Below are 15,875 nucleotides of genomic sequence, written 5' to 3'. Positions count from 1 at the left end.
CACCTGTGGCCTGTTCCCTTGTCGTCCTCTTTGTGTGTATATTTGGTAGCAGCAGCAGTGGGTTTCCAGGCCAATTAAGGAATTGAGAAGATGTCTACCTGAGCAAAGAGGGGGCTTGTTCCAGAATGTGAAGCAGATGATTTACAAGATGGCAGCGACCAACAAGGGGCAATAGGTGGCCATATTGCTGGACAAGAGAATGTGGCTGAATTGTCCAAACTTTTACAAACTCTGATGTAACAGCAGGCTGAACGCGATTCTAAACTGGAGCAAGAGCACAAGCGCCAGGAGGATAGATGGAGGCAAATCCGGCATCAGTTTGCCCAGCTTCAACAGCAGGTGCAGCATGGCAATCTAGAGCATCAGTTACTTGAAGTACAAGCATCTACATCGGCTTCTTCGAGAGCACCTACTCCAGAACCATCTGTCAGCACACAAGAATCAAATAGGCTTGACTTGGAGCCGGTACATCAACGCAGTGAGGCACAGCTTTCAACACTGGTTAGACAATCAGGCTGGAAGGGGCCAAAAATGCAACCTTACAATGAAGGTGAGGACATTGAACATTATTTAATCACCTTTGAAAGAATTGCTCATGCTTGCCAGTGGCCGCAAGATGAGTGGGCTCTTCACCTAGCACCACTGCTAGCTGGTAAAGCACATTCCGCTTATGTAGCCATGGATATTGATGACACTATGGACTATGCAAAAGTAAAGTGTGCTGTCTTGCAGAAATATGAAATAAGTGTTGACACCTATCGAATGAGGTTTCATTCTAGTACCTTTGGAGCAGAGGAAATACCAAGGGAGCTGCAGGTCCGCCTAAAGGAGTTGTACATCAAGTGGATGAATCCTGAAACAAAGACAAAGGATCAAATTGGAGACGCCATCATCATGGAACAGTTTCTCAAGGTTCTGAATCCTGATCTTCAGACATGGGTTAAGGAACGTAACCCAAAGACTTCCAAGGAAGCAGCAGAACTGGCTGAAGCTTTCTTAGCAGCTTGTCGACCATCAAAAGACTTCACACCAGTTAAGTCAAATTCCAACATGCCATTGAACAAGTTAGGTGGTGGCACTGACTTGAAAGTTAAGCACACAAGACAGAACTGGTATAACTCAGATCCTGCCAGATCTGAGACAAAAAATAAAACCAATAAAGCATGTCATTTGTGTGGTCAAATAGGTCATCTTAAAGCTCAGTGTACAAAGATGTCTGTTAGTAAAAATTACATGTGTTCTGTTAGACAAACTGAAGTCAGTGAGAATCACAAAAATTAAATTGAATGTCAGCAACGTGAACCATCAATTGGGGTATTTGTTGAAGACAAACCCTGTGTAGCTCTGTTCGATTCAGGAAGTAATCGCTCTCTGGTTAGACAAGACAGTCTTCCTAGGGATGTGATCTTTTCAGGAGCAACAGTGGATGTGTGCTGTATTCATGGTGATAAGGTATCATACCCAGTTGCTGAAGTTGCAATTGAAGTAGAAGGCCAGTGTTACACTCTTTCAGCGGGAGTGCTGCAAACTCTGCCTTATCAAGTGGTGTTGGGCCGTGATCTCCCTGTACTCACAGAGCTAATAGCCAAGCATTCCTGTCAGACTGAAACCGTTGAAAGTCTGTTGGCAGTCACAAAGTCAAAAGCTAAGGAGCAACAGGTTAATGTTTTGGGCTGGAATGAATTACCTTTTGCAAATGAGGATGCACCATTGGACGAGTCTAGTACTCGTTCTAAACAAAAAAAGAGCAAGAGACAGAGAAGACATGAAAAGGTGAAGGCAACAAGAATAGCTGAACACATTTTAGATCCTTTAAAGACTGAGTCTCTCCCCAGTGCTAGTCTGGTTGCTAGGCTTCAGAAAGAGGATCTAACACTGAAACCATTGTTTTCTAAATGTGTTCCAGAGTCAACTACAGTTGAGGGAAGGCAGGAAGTGTTTGTGGTTAAGGGAGATTTGTTGCATCGACGTAGCAAGATTGGTGACCAGTTGGTGATCCCCCAGAGTTTGAGATCTACCATTTTGAAAATGAGTCATTCGATTCCCTGGGCAGGACATTTGGGACAATCTAAAACATTTTCTAGAATGATTCCCAGATTTTACTGGCCCCAACAGTTCAGTGATACGGTACAATACTGTAAAGCTTGCCCACAGTGCCAGTTAACAGCTCCAGGCAGGAAAGCAGATAGAGCTCCGCTTATCAGTATGCCCATCATTGATACACCCTTTTCACGCATTGCCATGGACATTGTTGGCCCACTAGAACAGAGTAAAGCAGGTCACAAGTACATACTTGTAGTTTGTGACTATGTCACAAAATATCCTGAAACTTTCCCCCTGAAGAAAATAAAGGCTCGTCAGATTGTTAACTGCCTGATTCAGTTGTTTTCCAGAGTAGGTATCCCAAAAGAAATCATCACAGATCAGGGTACAAATTTCACTTCCAAGATGCTCAAAGAAGTATACAGTTTGTTAGGGATCCAGGGTGTCAAGACCAGTCCCTATCACCCACAGACGGATGGCCTTGTGGAGTGATTTAACAAGACCTTAAAATCAATGCTCAGGAAATTTGTGAATGAAACAGGGTCAGATTGGGACCAATGGCTCCCATTTTTGTTATTTGCCTACCGAGAGGTTCCACAAAGTTCTACTGGGTTTTCACCATTCCAGCTACTTTATGGGCATCCTGTCAGAGGTCCAATGGATGTTCTGAAAGAAGCTTGGGAGGGTTCGATGTCAGAGCAGAGGTTTAGTGAACTCTCACATGTCCTCAAAATGAGAGACAAGCTAGAACATTTCCAAGAACTTGCTAATAACAATCTGGCCCATGCGCAACAGCAGCAAAAACAAAGATATGATAAAGTGTCAAGAAGAAGAGTCTTCCGTGAGGGACAGAAAGTTCTTCTACTGTTGCCAACTTCTGAGAGCAGTCTTCTTGCAAAGTGGCAGGGGCCATATGAAATCACAAAGAAGACAGGCCCAGTCACATATGAGCTTCATTTACCAGCTCGTCGAAAGAACCATCAAGTGTTCCACGTCAATCTTTTGAAAGAGTGGACTGACCAGCCACAGGACTCAACATCCATGTGGGCATGTACAGTTGTGGATGAGGAAGAGCCTCGGGAGCAGTACTTCCCTTCTTCAGCTGTCAAAACTGTGTTTCCAGACTTAAACCATCTGCCTTTGGAAAGACGTCAGGAGGTGCAATCGCTTATGACCAAGGAACTCTTCAGTCTAAAGCCAGGTCGTACACACCTCATTGAACACAAAATCACTTTGCATTCTCCAGACCAACAGCCAATTAGAGATACCACTTGCCGTATCCTAGCTAAGCTATTGCCTGAGTTGAAAAGTGAGCTGGAGGAGATGCTGGCTGCAGGAATCATTGAGCCATCGCACAGTGAGTGGTGTAGCCCTGTTGTGCTTGTACCAAAGAAAGATGATCCTAAGCTTAGATTTTGTGTAAACTTTTCTAAGTTAAATTCTGTGTCTGCTTTTGATCGTTATCCAATGCCAAGGGTTGATGAACTAATTGATCATTTGGGAAATGCTAAATTTCTGACTACCCTTGACCTCTGTAAAGGTTATTGGCAGGTTCCCTTGACAGACTCATCTAAGGACTTAACAACATTCAGAGTGCCGAGTGGACTGTTTAGATTCACAGTGATGCCCTTTAGTTTGAATGGAGCACCAGCTACATTCCAAAGGTTGGTGGATCGAGTGTTGAAGGGTGCAGAACAATATGCAGCGGCCTACATTGATGACAGCGGCCCACTGTAAACAACAATGGTACATTGTTGTTTACAGTGGTACATGGGAAGATCATCTGAAACATCTTGCTGATGTGTTTCGACGTATCACGAATGCTGGACTTGTCATAAATGCCAAGAAATGTCACATCGCCAAGCCCGAGGTGCAGTACCTGGGTTATGTAATAGGGGGTGGAGGCATTCGCCCTCAGGTTGGGAAAGTGGATGCAGTTGCTGCAGCACTCTTGCCAAACACAAAGAAAAGGTTGAGATCATTTTTGGGATTAGTAGGTTGGTACCGTCGACTAATCAAGTGGTCGACTTTATTGACTGACATGACAAGAAAATCTAGTCCTACAAAGATCAGGTGGACGAAAGATGCTGAGAATGCATTTAATGATTTGAAAGACTGTTTGTGTCAGAAACCTGTTTTGCAGTGTCCAGATTTTAACCTTCCCTTCACAGTACAAACAGATGCCTCTGAGGTGGGTCTGGGAGCTGTTTTACTGCAAGGAGATGAAGGGCAGCAGTTGCCTGTCCAGTACATCAGTTGAAAACTTCTTCCAAGGGAAATGAGGTATTCGACCATTAAAAAGGAGGCATTGGCGATTAAATGGGCTCTAGACACCTTACGATATTATCTCGTTGGGAAAGAGTTTGTTCTTGAGACTGATCATCGTGCTTTGCAATGGATTCATAATATGAAAGACACTAATGCCAGGATAACAAGATGGTATTTATCTCTCCAGCCTTTCCGTTTCCAGGTCCAGTATAGACCCGGACATAAGAATGTCATTGCTGATTTCCTGTCCCGTGACTCAGAGGAGTAATGGTCTTGGGGGGGGGGGGAGTGTGACAAAGTGGGTGAGAAGATCATTTGTCTATATTCTTAGTTAACATTCTTGTTTTGATTTAACCATATTTCACATGTAATCTGCAATAGGCAAACATCTACTATCCCGGGTTTGTTTATGTTTTGCACTTTTACAGATTATATAATATAACATCTTGGTTTAAATCAATTCCTACAAGTTTGTTAAGTTAACATGTTCTTTATTTCAACTGTTAATTTGTATTGTTTAGAACTTACCTTACCTACCTGTCTTCCAGAAACCAAAGGAGGAAATGTAGTTTTACTTCCTGCTTTATACCTTCTGGGTTCATCTGAGGTCACAGGAAGAGACTAAGTGCAGAAGGGGAAGAACTCTTATAATTTAATAAAGTTGATTTTAGAGGGTTTATGAAGAAATAGATTTATTGTTGTAATATGTATTGATTACACCACAGAGTTTATGTTGCCAGTAAAGAGGAGTAGTAGAGGTTTGAATATAATCATGTTCATCTTACCTACATACTGAATGGAATAGTCCAGAGGAGAAATTGTTTGGTTAAGTGGACTATTTAAGCAGAAGAACTCAGGTGTTTCAAGAGAAAGGTTCAGGTCAGTGTAGCTGTGTGCAGTTTGACCTTAATTTCTGTTGATTTAAGGCAAGGAAAGGCAAGGCAAGTTTATTTGTATAGCACAATTCAACAACAAGGTGATTCAAAGTGCTTTACAGAGACATTAGAAACAAGAACAAATAAAAAGCATGATTTAAAATTGATTAAAACAAGCAAATAAACTAACTAACTAATTAACAAACAAACAAACAAACAACAGTATATAAAATCAAAACAGATAAAATCAGAACAGTAGATAAAATCAGTAGTTAAATTTAAGTTTTGAAATTTAAGCTTAAAGTGTGGATTTGGTGCTTTATTCAAATGCAGCTGAGAACAGGTGAGTCTTCAACCTGGATTTAAATAAACTGAGTGTTTCAGCTGATCTGAGGCTTTCTGGGAGTTTGTTCCAGATATAAGGAGCATAAAAGCTGAATGCAGCTTCTCCGTGTCTGGTTCTGACTCTGGGAACTGATAAAAGACCGGATCCAGATGACCTGAGGGATCTGGATGGTTCATACTGGGTCAGGAGGTCACTGATGTATTTTGGTCCTAAACCATTCAGAGCTTTATAGGCCAGCATCAGAACTTTAAAGTCTATCCTCTGACGGACAGGCAGCCAGTGTAAGGACCTCAGAGCTGGACTGATGTGGACTTTTTTGGTCTTAGTGAGGACTCGAGCAGCAGAGTTCTGAATGAGCTGTAGTTGTCTGACTGATTTTTTTAGGTAGACCTGTAAAGATGCTGTTACAGTAATCAAGCCTACTAAAGATGAATGCATGGACTAGTTTTTCCAGGACATCAGATCTTTTATCCTTGATATATTCTTGAGGTGATAGTAAGCTGACTTTGTTATTGTCTTAATGTGTTTTTCTAAGTTTAGGTCTGCATCCATCACTACACCCAAATTTCTCGCCTGGTTTGTGGTTTTTAGATGTATAGATTGAAGTTCTCTGGTGACCTGTAATCGTTTTTCTTTGGCGCCAAAGACTATTACCTCAGTTTTGTTTTTGTTTAGCTGGAGAAAATTGTGGCACAACCAGTCATTGATTTCCTCAATGCATTTACCAAGAGCCTGTACAGGGCCTCGGTCTCCTGGTGACATTGTGATATATATTTGTGTGTCATCTGCATAGCTGTGATAGTTTATTTTGTTGTTGTTTATAATCTGTGCCAGTGGGAGCATGTAGATGTTAAACAGAAGGGGTCCCAAGATGGAACCTTGGGGAACTCCACATGTGATACTTGTCTGCTCAGATGTGAAGTTACCTATTGATACAAAGTATTTCCTGTTTTCTACGTATGTTTTGAACCAGTTTAGTACAGTTCCTGAAAGACCTGTCCAGTTCTCCAGTCGTTTGAGTAATATGTTGTGGTCAACTGTATCAAATGCTGCACTGAGATCCAGTAAAACTAGGACTGACATTTTTCCACTGTCTGTATTCAGACATATGTCATTAAACACTTTGGTCAGAGCGGTTTCAGTGCTGTGGTTCTGTCTAAAACCTGACTGGAAGGCATCATAGCAATTATTCTGTTTTAAGAAGTAACTGAGCTGTTGAGAAACTGCTTTTTCAATGATCTTACTTAAAAACGGGAGATTTGAGATCGGCCTGTAGTTGTTCAGTTATGTTTATTTGAACTGAGTTAATTATAGAGTTGAGTTTCTTATTTGTTTCTTTGTAAATATTGTTTGGTTCACAAAATGGTGAATAAATCACTTGCTACACTGGACAGCATCAGTCTCCTGCACTTCTTTGACCGCTTAAGTCAAGTTCTACCACAAAGCCCTAAATTTGCTAAGAACTGCACATTTTTCAGGATTCTATTACTGAACTGTGATGCAGTCATGCAGGAACAATGGATGCAGGCAATCCAGAAGTTCCTTTGGTTGTTATAAGGTCATTATTCCCCATTGTATTTCATATTTGAAATGCAGCAATGAAAGCACTATTGGGGGATGCTCAGAGGAAGAAGAGAGTGGCTGGCACAAAGAAATGTCATTTGTCAATCTCATTTTGTTTTCCATGATTTAATTCCCAGTTTTGATTGGGTCTTCCTTTGTTATTTGTAATTAGTTATTGTTTATACTTGATCCCCTGGGTTTGAATTTTCCTGCCATCCTGTTTTCCCTGTGGCTGTGAAGTCTGTGTTTCTGTGTTTGATGTTCCCATGTTTAATTCTTTCCTGTTTTATTGCGATAGTCTCTTGTGTTGTGTGCATTGTATTTAGCTTTGCTTTCCCTGTCTTTAATTTCAGAGGTGTTCTTTGATGATCCCCATTTTCCTACTTACCTTGTTTCTATTTATATCCTTTGTCTCCCCTCAGTTCTTTGTTGGGAAGAAAAGGAAAAAGGATACAGTCATTTCATTGCTCAGACATGGGCATACTGATATAAATAGGAGATTACTCATAATAGAAAAACACCACGCAGGAATCTTAGTAATGAAAATTAAACCGAACCTTATTGATTCCTTCCAAACAACGAAAGAAGTTAGAATTAAGATCTTGGGCCATATTCCATTTTGTAAGACAGAGTAATTTCTTTGGTAGCATTTGAGGGGTTTCTGTCTTCTCCACACTCCATACCAGTTGGTGGTCGTAATGCACAATTTTTCTGTTTTTCAGCCAACAATAGATACTAATAAAAAGGAAAAAAAAAAAAAAAGAACGCCGCAGCTTCACGAACAAAGAAGCCATCATTCATGTTAGTGCAGCGCTGCAGTAGATTCTCACTCTTGCAGGGAGCTGTGATCTCATTTTTAAAGCAGTGACACCACAGCCTCTATGATGGACAGTTTCAGTTTACTGTGTTAAACCGAGTTACACCACGGCAGCAACTTAAGCACTGTTTAAAACCGCTGGTGCGTCATTAGCACGAAACTTAACGTGAAGATTTTTGATTAAGAGAAGCCAAGTCAGGAAAAGAGATCCTGGATGTGCTGACCCTGGTCTTTGACCACAAGTTGGAGGTGATTTGCTGGACTGATAAGGATCTTGTGTCAATTTACAAATACCTTATGTGACAGAATCATTCAAACAGAGAGCTGTGAAGCTAAACTTACTCCTCATTACACCAAGTATTCCTCATGAAACTCCGAACACTGGATCCAACTTAAAGATGAATCAAAAGGTGAAACAGATTCCTGAAACTGTCTAAGTAGAGCTAACAATAGAAAACATCATCAGTCTTGTCAAAGTCTTGTTGAGATTACATGAACACAGCTTGTTAAAATTCACCGAGCATTAAACAAATAAAGATGAGCTCTAAACGAGGTGTATTCATGTAGAGATACAGACTCCACTCAGATTCATTTCTCAGTCCACTGTGTGGTAGAAATCTCTGAATGAGTTTATTTCTCCTGTTCCTGTCAGATATTCAGCAGACAGCTGAGGGTCTATACATCAGTGTGCAGTGTTTAATGTTTTAGATTTGACTGTGAATTTAAATCTTTGATTCACAGAAACTTTCCTGTTCATGGGTGTCATTAAATCAAAAGTAGATGTTTCTGCTGTTGTTGTAATAATAAAGTCTGATTTCTGTTGTTAAGGTCTTCATAAAAACACATGTCTTTTGAGCATTAAAACATGAAGTGATCAGGGTAATGTGCTATAATAAAGAGTTTAAAGACTTAATTTCAAGGTTCAAGGTTCAAGGTTCTTTATTTGTCACATGCATAGTTATACAAGTATAACACACAGTGAAATGTAGCCTGACACGCTCCTCAACATGTGCAAAAATGGGGGAGGCTGTAGATGAAGAACATTATATATATATATATATATATATATATATATATGTTCTTCATCTACAGCCCCCCCATTTTTGCACATGTATATATAGTATATACATTGGGTGAATACATTTCCAGCTGTCTGCAGATATTCTAGTTCCCATCGAGAGGTGAACAACCGTACTGTAAACTCGTCCTAAGTGGGAAAACGAGTCTGAGCTTCACAGCGGCCTCACAGTTACATTGTGATTTTTATACACACGGGTTTAAATGGTTTAAATCAAGTATTAAAGCTCAGAGCGCCCTCTGCTGGATTTTCACTCAAAGTGATACATTTACATTTGGAGCTGTCATGTTAATGCAGGCTAATCATCAAATTGGGAAAATGGTGAATCAGTACAGCCTAAATAACCCTCAGGATGATGAAGCTGAGGGTTTGCTGGATTGAAGAAAACTGCAGAGCTCCTAATGGCTCCCCAAAACACAAATACACATAAAACAGGAAGTTTATCACCTGGTTTCCTGCAAGTGTGAGAAAAAAAAAACTTCCCTTTGTATAATTCAGCTGATATTTATGTTACCAGAGTCACAGAGTTTTACCTCTGAGGGCTTAAAAGATACGTCAGAATAGTGACGTCAAGCAGATTTGTTTTGCTGTATTGACTGGGTGTGACCTGTACAAGGACCATTACTGCCACTGAATAATTGGCAGACGCTGACTGTGTGCCAAACATTTGCTCAAGTTGAAGTCGAGCCACCACTCACCTACACTTACACCAGAGACGCACCACTATACCTCTGTTATGCTGGATGAATCCGTCAAGGCTATTAAAATACAGTTGTTTCATAGAAAACTATTTTTAAAAAAGAGGGAAAAGAGGGAGTGATACGACAGCGTTCCCCGGGCAAGGCAGTGGATCTCCACTGGTAAGCATGATACTCTGTAACACACTGTCACTCAGAAGAAAATTGGAGGAGTTGATCAAACTGCATGGCCTTTCTCTTGTGCGTGCAAAGAAAAAAAAAACTTGGGGGAAGAACCGAGAGGGTTGGCAGCTGCATGTTTGTGGGGACAGTTGGTACAGAAATGACACCATCAGAGAAACTGAATTCTGAAGCACTTGGGAAATCCCAAAGACTCCACCTGTGTTTTGTTTGTTGAAACCATCTGTTTTTAATATGTTACAGCCTCATCTCCTTTTACAGAACGTAAGTCAGATGTCTGTCTCCCCACTTATTATTAAATGCTTTTAATTCTCTTTAACTGACAGAACTCAAAATTTTAGGGTGAAAAATAAGTGCTCCATCAGCACTGGTGTGCCTTATGGCTGTGTTAGCTCACTAGTCCTGTTTACTCTTTATAATCTTTATATTTACGTGTACACTTCTTCCCAATCCTTATAAATAAGTAACTGAATCAGAAAAAGTGAAGCAATACTGAATTGCATTTTTTAAAATTTTGTATAGCAATTTTGTTTTCTTTTCTTTGCTCAATTAACTTCTGTAGATTGTTTACATAATTGAAATAAAAATGAATGTCATGGTCCATGGTCCTGTGTCTGTGGAGTCTGTGTGTGTGTGTGATGCTCGGGTAGCCACACCCCCAGGCTGGGCCATCACCGGCACACCTGCATTCCATCGGGGTGATTACCAGAAGAACTACTTAAACCCGCGCTGACGGATGCTCCACGTCAGTCTGTTAATCACCTCTCTGTGGTAACTAGACTCCTGCGAAAGCGTTGTGCTAATGATTTATTGGAACTGTGTTAAATCTGCCTTCTTGTGTTTAAGATTTCAATCCGGCGTCCAGTGTCTGCCTCCTGCCTGTCCTCCTGCTCGATTACATCACTCGGTGCATCATCTGGCCTCGTCACTAACTCCACAGACTCCCTCCTCACGGACTTTCACACTTCCCTCCCGAGCCCCCACGATCCCACTCCGATCATAAGCCTACTACTCCTATCCTGCCTTGTTGTGCTCCACTGCTTACTAGTAATTTTCTCCCCTTTCTGTTGCAGCCTCCCACGATCCCGATCCCGGCTTCCCCGAGTCATTTGTTTCCCCGGGTTTTTCTGTTCCTCGTTTGTTCCTCTGGTTTTCCCGGGCCGCCTTTTGTTATTTATAATAAAGTGTCTTTTCCTGCTAGCACTTGAGTCTGCTTCTGGATCCTTTTGTGCATGCGTGCCTCGGCACATGACAATGAACAAGCCATCAAACGACTGTAACCCAAGTAACTTTATTTTCAGGTGTTCTGATGCCAAATTTAGCTTGGCATACGAGAACAGATCTCTCAGAGCGCTTCACTGAGGTAAACATTCAGTCAGGTTAAACCGTTTTCTGTAGATATCAGGGTATTCACCTCGACTACCTCTTTAGCTGGAATGGTCACACTGACAACTCATGTTCTCATTTACAGCAAAAGGACTTTATGGCTTTGACTAATGTGCTTGATGTCAACCAGAGAACAATGTTTCTGTTCATCAAGATAGAACATCATGAGGTATGAAGTATTGTTATGGTATGGCAAGCTCTCTGTGGAGGTAAAATCTAAGCTGTTGTGTCTGGTGCAGTTTGCCATGAAGGTGATGGAGGGCTGAAGACCTCTCCATACAATCCATTCATGAGTGACCTGTATTCATTGAGTTACAGAGCTTTATTAGACCCTCATCTATCCTCCACCCTGAGGAGTAGCTCTTGCCTTCTGGCAGAAGAAACAGAGTCCCAAAATGCTGAATAGCATTAAAAATTAATTTGCCTGCATGTCAATCAGGGTTTTTAATGATCATTTTTAAAGTTATCTGTGCAATATGAGAATTGTGGAGTGTTTGTTTTCACTAAATTGACTGGTTATTAACAGATAGACTTCTGTTCTTTATCAATTTATTTATTTCTCTTTTATTCAAATGTTTATTAACACTTTGTGAAGGAAGCTTCAATGACAGCAACTGAGCCCACAGCAAATATTCCTAAAGGACAATAAAGTATGACTCAGTGTAAATGGTGTTTTTTTTCCAGATTCAGTGTTTGAATATACTTGAATTGAGGCTTCATATCAAACAGCAGACGATTCACTTTCTTTGATTCCATCATAAAAAAAAAGTTTTGCTGTTTTTCCATAAGTGTGCAAGATAGTCCTTGTTTGTCTCATCACTGTTTCAGCTGAAGAACTGAAACAAAGGTCTGAGTCCTGCTACTTCCTCTTTCCTGGTGCTCGCCACTTGTGTGAGTGTCTTGAGCGTTCTCCACATGGCGCTGCTTATCTGCCAGGATGCTCTGTGTGGCTTTGGTCTTCTCATATCTGGAGCATTAGTTACACAAAGATAGACATTTAAAAATTCAATTTCAGGTGTAATGTGTCACAATGGTATGACTAACTTTGTGCTCTTCAACAGATGTTGTACAGATTTGGGGAAATAAAAAATGCAGATTAAGACAGAACAGCATTTCAGAATTCAAACCAAACAGAAAATATCAGCACAAAGATTTTGAATTCAGCTTTTCCAAAAAGCCTGCTCCATGTGACTGAAATATAACACACATGCACGCAGGTCCATAAGTACCTGCAGGAACTACAGAAAGAAGCGGAGACTCAACTTAATCAGACTACATTTGAATGTATCCTGATAAATATTCATATTGATTCCCCATGGGGATCAATAAGGTATACATTACATTAAAAGTTGCCGCTGAGCCGGCAGAAGGAAGAGGCGGAGCAGCATCTGAAAGAATCTAAAAGTGAAACTTAAAGTGAGTTTCTCTTCAAAAGTGCATCAAACTGCTCATCCAACCTTTCTCAGCAGCACAGCAGAGCTTCTGTTCAACACTGGTAAGTACAGATGTCCATGATCACACTGTTGTAAAGGGCAACTGTTGATCCTCCTACTTTATAAACCTGTAAACAGGATGAGGGGAGACCCCGGTGTGACAAGACACTTTCTGTTCATTAAGTCCGTCAGCAGTGCCGATTCAGAGTAAAACTAACCAATTAAAGGGGAATGAACTGGATTCAGAGCATGAGGAGACTCATAAAAAGACCCTAGAAATATTCTTAATGAGTTAAAGACATCAGGATTACCTACAAAGGTCAGCGGTGCAGCTTCTTCTTTCCAGATGCTGAACTTCAGCTCTGCACAGAGGCTGAAATGCAACAAACTTGTTTTGTTCTTCGGTTGTTGTTTCAAAAAGGTTGAAATGAGAGTTGACTTTATAGCGGCACTCATCAGACTACATGTGTTGGATTGAGACAAAGAAGTTTACAGTTAAAATCTTTGATCTCATCACAGTCACATTAGTTCCAATTCACTAGCTTGGACCACATCCTCATGAGGTTTGACAGCATTTCTAACAGATACTGGCAGATAACTTGAGCATGACTTGAGGCTCCGGTTTGCGGAGGGTGGTGGCTCCCCTGGCCTGGCAGATCATTGTGTACTAATGAGAAGTAAATTAACTGAAAAAGGGAGGGGCATGGAAATAAGAACAGCCTGTAGTGCAGGGGGATCATATATAGACAGAGAACAGGAAAGGGCATGTATGGAGGTGTGGTCCTGCGTCTGAAAATCAGAAAAATGATCTCTTCTAAAAATGCTATCATTCAGCCACAAATCCACTGTGGAAACTTGTCACTTCTCCGGACTTTGGAAGTGAATTACATGGTTTGTATTTCAGTCTGCTTGCTTTTATTACCGTTTATTCACTACTTCTTGTACTTACTGTTTCTATTTCTTTTTTTATCGTTCACAGTAAACACATAGCCAAGGATTTATTTTATTGTGAAGGAGTGACAGGAAATATAGTACGTGTGACACTGAGTAAGCAGAGCTTTGTTAACAGGGATGTTCTTTAATAAAAAACAATCTACACAACAGAACATGAACCATTTATCAGTAACAGTTGATCCTGTTTAACCTGCTCATCACTCTACCTTTTACAGCATCCAAATGACTGATGATCACATCCTAACAGTTTTTAAAGTGGACTTATTCTGCTTGTTTCCAGCTACACATTTTTATACTTGGACTGTCCTAGAGTAGCATTGCATGACAATTGTCTTGGACCATACATGCCAACCCTCCCGATTTTTCCGGGAGAATCCAGAATTTCAGGCTACGTTCACATGTACATGGGCATTTTTAAAAACTGAGATTTTCCGTTTTCGTTTTTAAAAAAAAAAAAAAAAAAATTCTGTCCACACATAAACGCCAAAAACAAAGGAAAACGCTGCTAGAAACATGTCAAAGCAACAGGTGGCAATATATTCCTAACCATGAAGAAATGTTGGCCAATCAGAAGTCTAGAAGCCTTTGTGGACATATATATAAGACTCTTAGATAACTTATGAATGTTATTGTTTGACTTTTTTCAGTATTTTATTTGTTCGTGAGTAAATTGGTTTGGCAGAGATTACTCATTGATCATTGATCAACTGGTCCCTGAACGAAACTGACACCCTAGAGAAGCCTGGGCTCAGGAGAGCCCGATTTTCCTGCAGAGACGTTACGCGATGGTCGGTTGCATCGTGTGCCTGGTGACACTCTCGATGTAGGACATTGAGTGACATCTATCTACCATTAGGAATCCTGATAACAGAATTCTGGCTGATTGGAGCTGGCTCGGACCTGGCTTATTGAAGCAGAGCTGTTTAAAACCCCACAAGGCTGGCCGACATGATTGACGATGGGCAAGCTGTGAGTACTCAGACTGTGTTTTGAATGCAATATGGATAAGATCTTGGAGAAGCTCACGGGAAATTTATAGACATGGCAGGGCTCGCAAAATCGCTAGCCCGACGTCCCGGGGCTAGCGATTTTTCCAGTCGGGCTACCAAAATTTATCTCTGCCCTGCCCATCAGCCTATCATAGGAAGGAAAAATATATGTCAATGCTTTTGCATTCTTTCGGAAATGTAGCTGGGTAATTATGTCATTGGCATCGGTGAGCCACTGTCAATATGTGACATATTGAAATCGCGTTTGAATTTGCGCTTGTTTTTTGCTTTCACTTTGCAATCGCGCGAACTGTGTATAGAGAGCGACAGCACTGATTGGTGAGTGACGATAATTTGCGCACCAATTCCTCTGACATCGTCTTATCAATCGTTAGCTTACTATGCAAACATGACAAGTGAAATCTCCCGCAGCAAGCTTAAACATATGAGAGGTTGATCGGGCAGAGAATCGCTGAGTGTGTGTGTGTGTGTAAAAGCAGCAGGATATATATTTTAGTTCTGCTGAGTCAAATAAGACAGGTCAGGGTGAAGAAGTGACAGCCAAAGAAAAGCTTACCACAAAACGGAGAAGTTATGACAAATCAGACTATAAGGCAAAAAGAAAGTGCAGCTTTATGGTTTCATGGACAAAAGAATTTGTGGCTGCGATATGACGAGCTAAATAACCGGGGCTGCACATAAGTGGTCCGCAGGTGCGCATTCGCTGTCAAAATAAAAAACGCGCACAAGATAAGAAGTTGCAACGTGTGTTTGTGTACATAAGATTTTCAGGAGGAGGACAGACATTTGTTTAGAACTCTTAAAGATGTCAAAGAAGCTCCTTTAAGCAATTACTTTGGTTTTCCTCCACCTCCAAACAAATGTCAGGAGTCCGAACCACAAAAGAAGCACGTATTCTCGGAAAAGTGGTTGCAGGAGGTGAGCTGGCTTCAAACAAATGATGAACGCACAGAGATGTGGTGCAGAATGTGCCGTGAAAATCCCACTCTAGCGGACAAAAACAGTGCTTTTTATATGGACGCAAATGCGCGTTGCAACTTCTTATCTGGTGCGTCTGGTGTGTCTTTTATTTTGACAGCGAATGCGCACATGCGGACCACTTATGTGCACCCGTGTAAATAACATAATGTTCTGCCGGGTGTGTTGTTGGTTTTCCCTCGATTTCTGAGTCGACAAGCGCCTTTGTTACTGGGACCAGTCATTTTAAGAAAGGCCTCCATTAGA

Source organism: Diplotaxodon limnothrissa, linkage group LG23 (assembly GCF_057381915.1).
Source record: "Diplotaxodon limnothrissa isolate DT_005_m linkage group LG23, D_limnothrissa_male_GT1.1, whole genome shotgun sequence".
Classification (NCBI taxonomy): domain Eukaryota; kingdom Metazoa; phylum Chordata; class Actinopteri; order Cichliformes; family Cichlidae; genus Diplotaxodon; species Diplotaxodon limnothrissa.
This window is presented reverse-complemented; position numbering follows the sequence as displayed.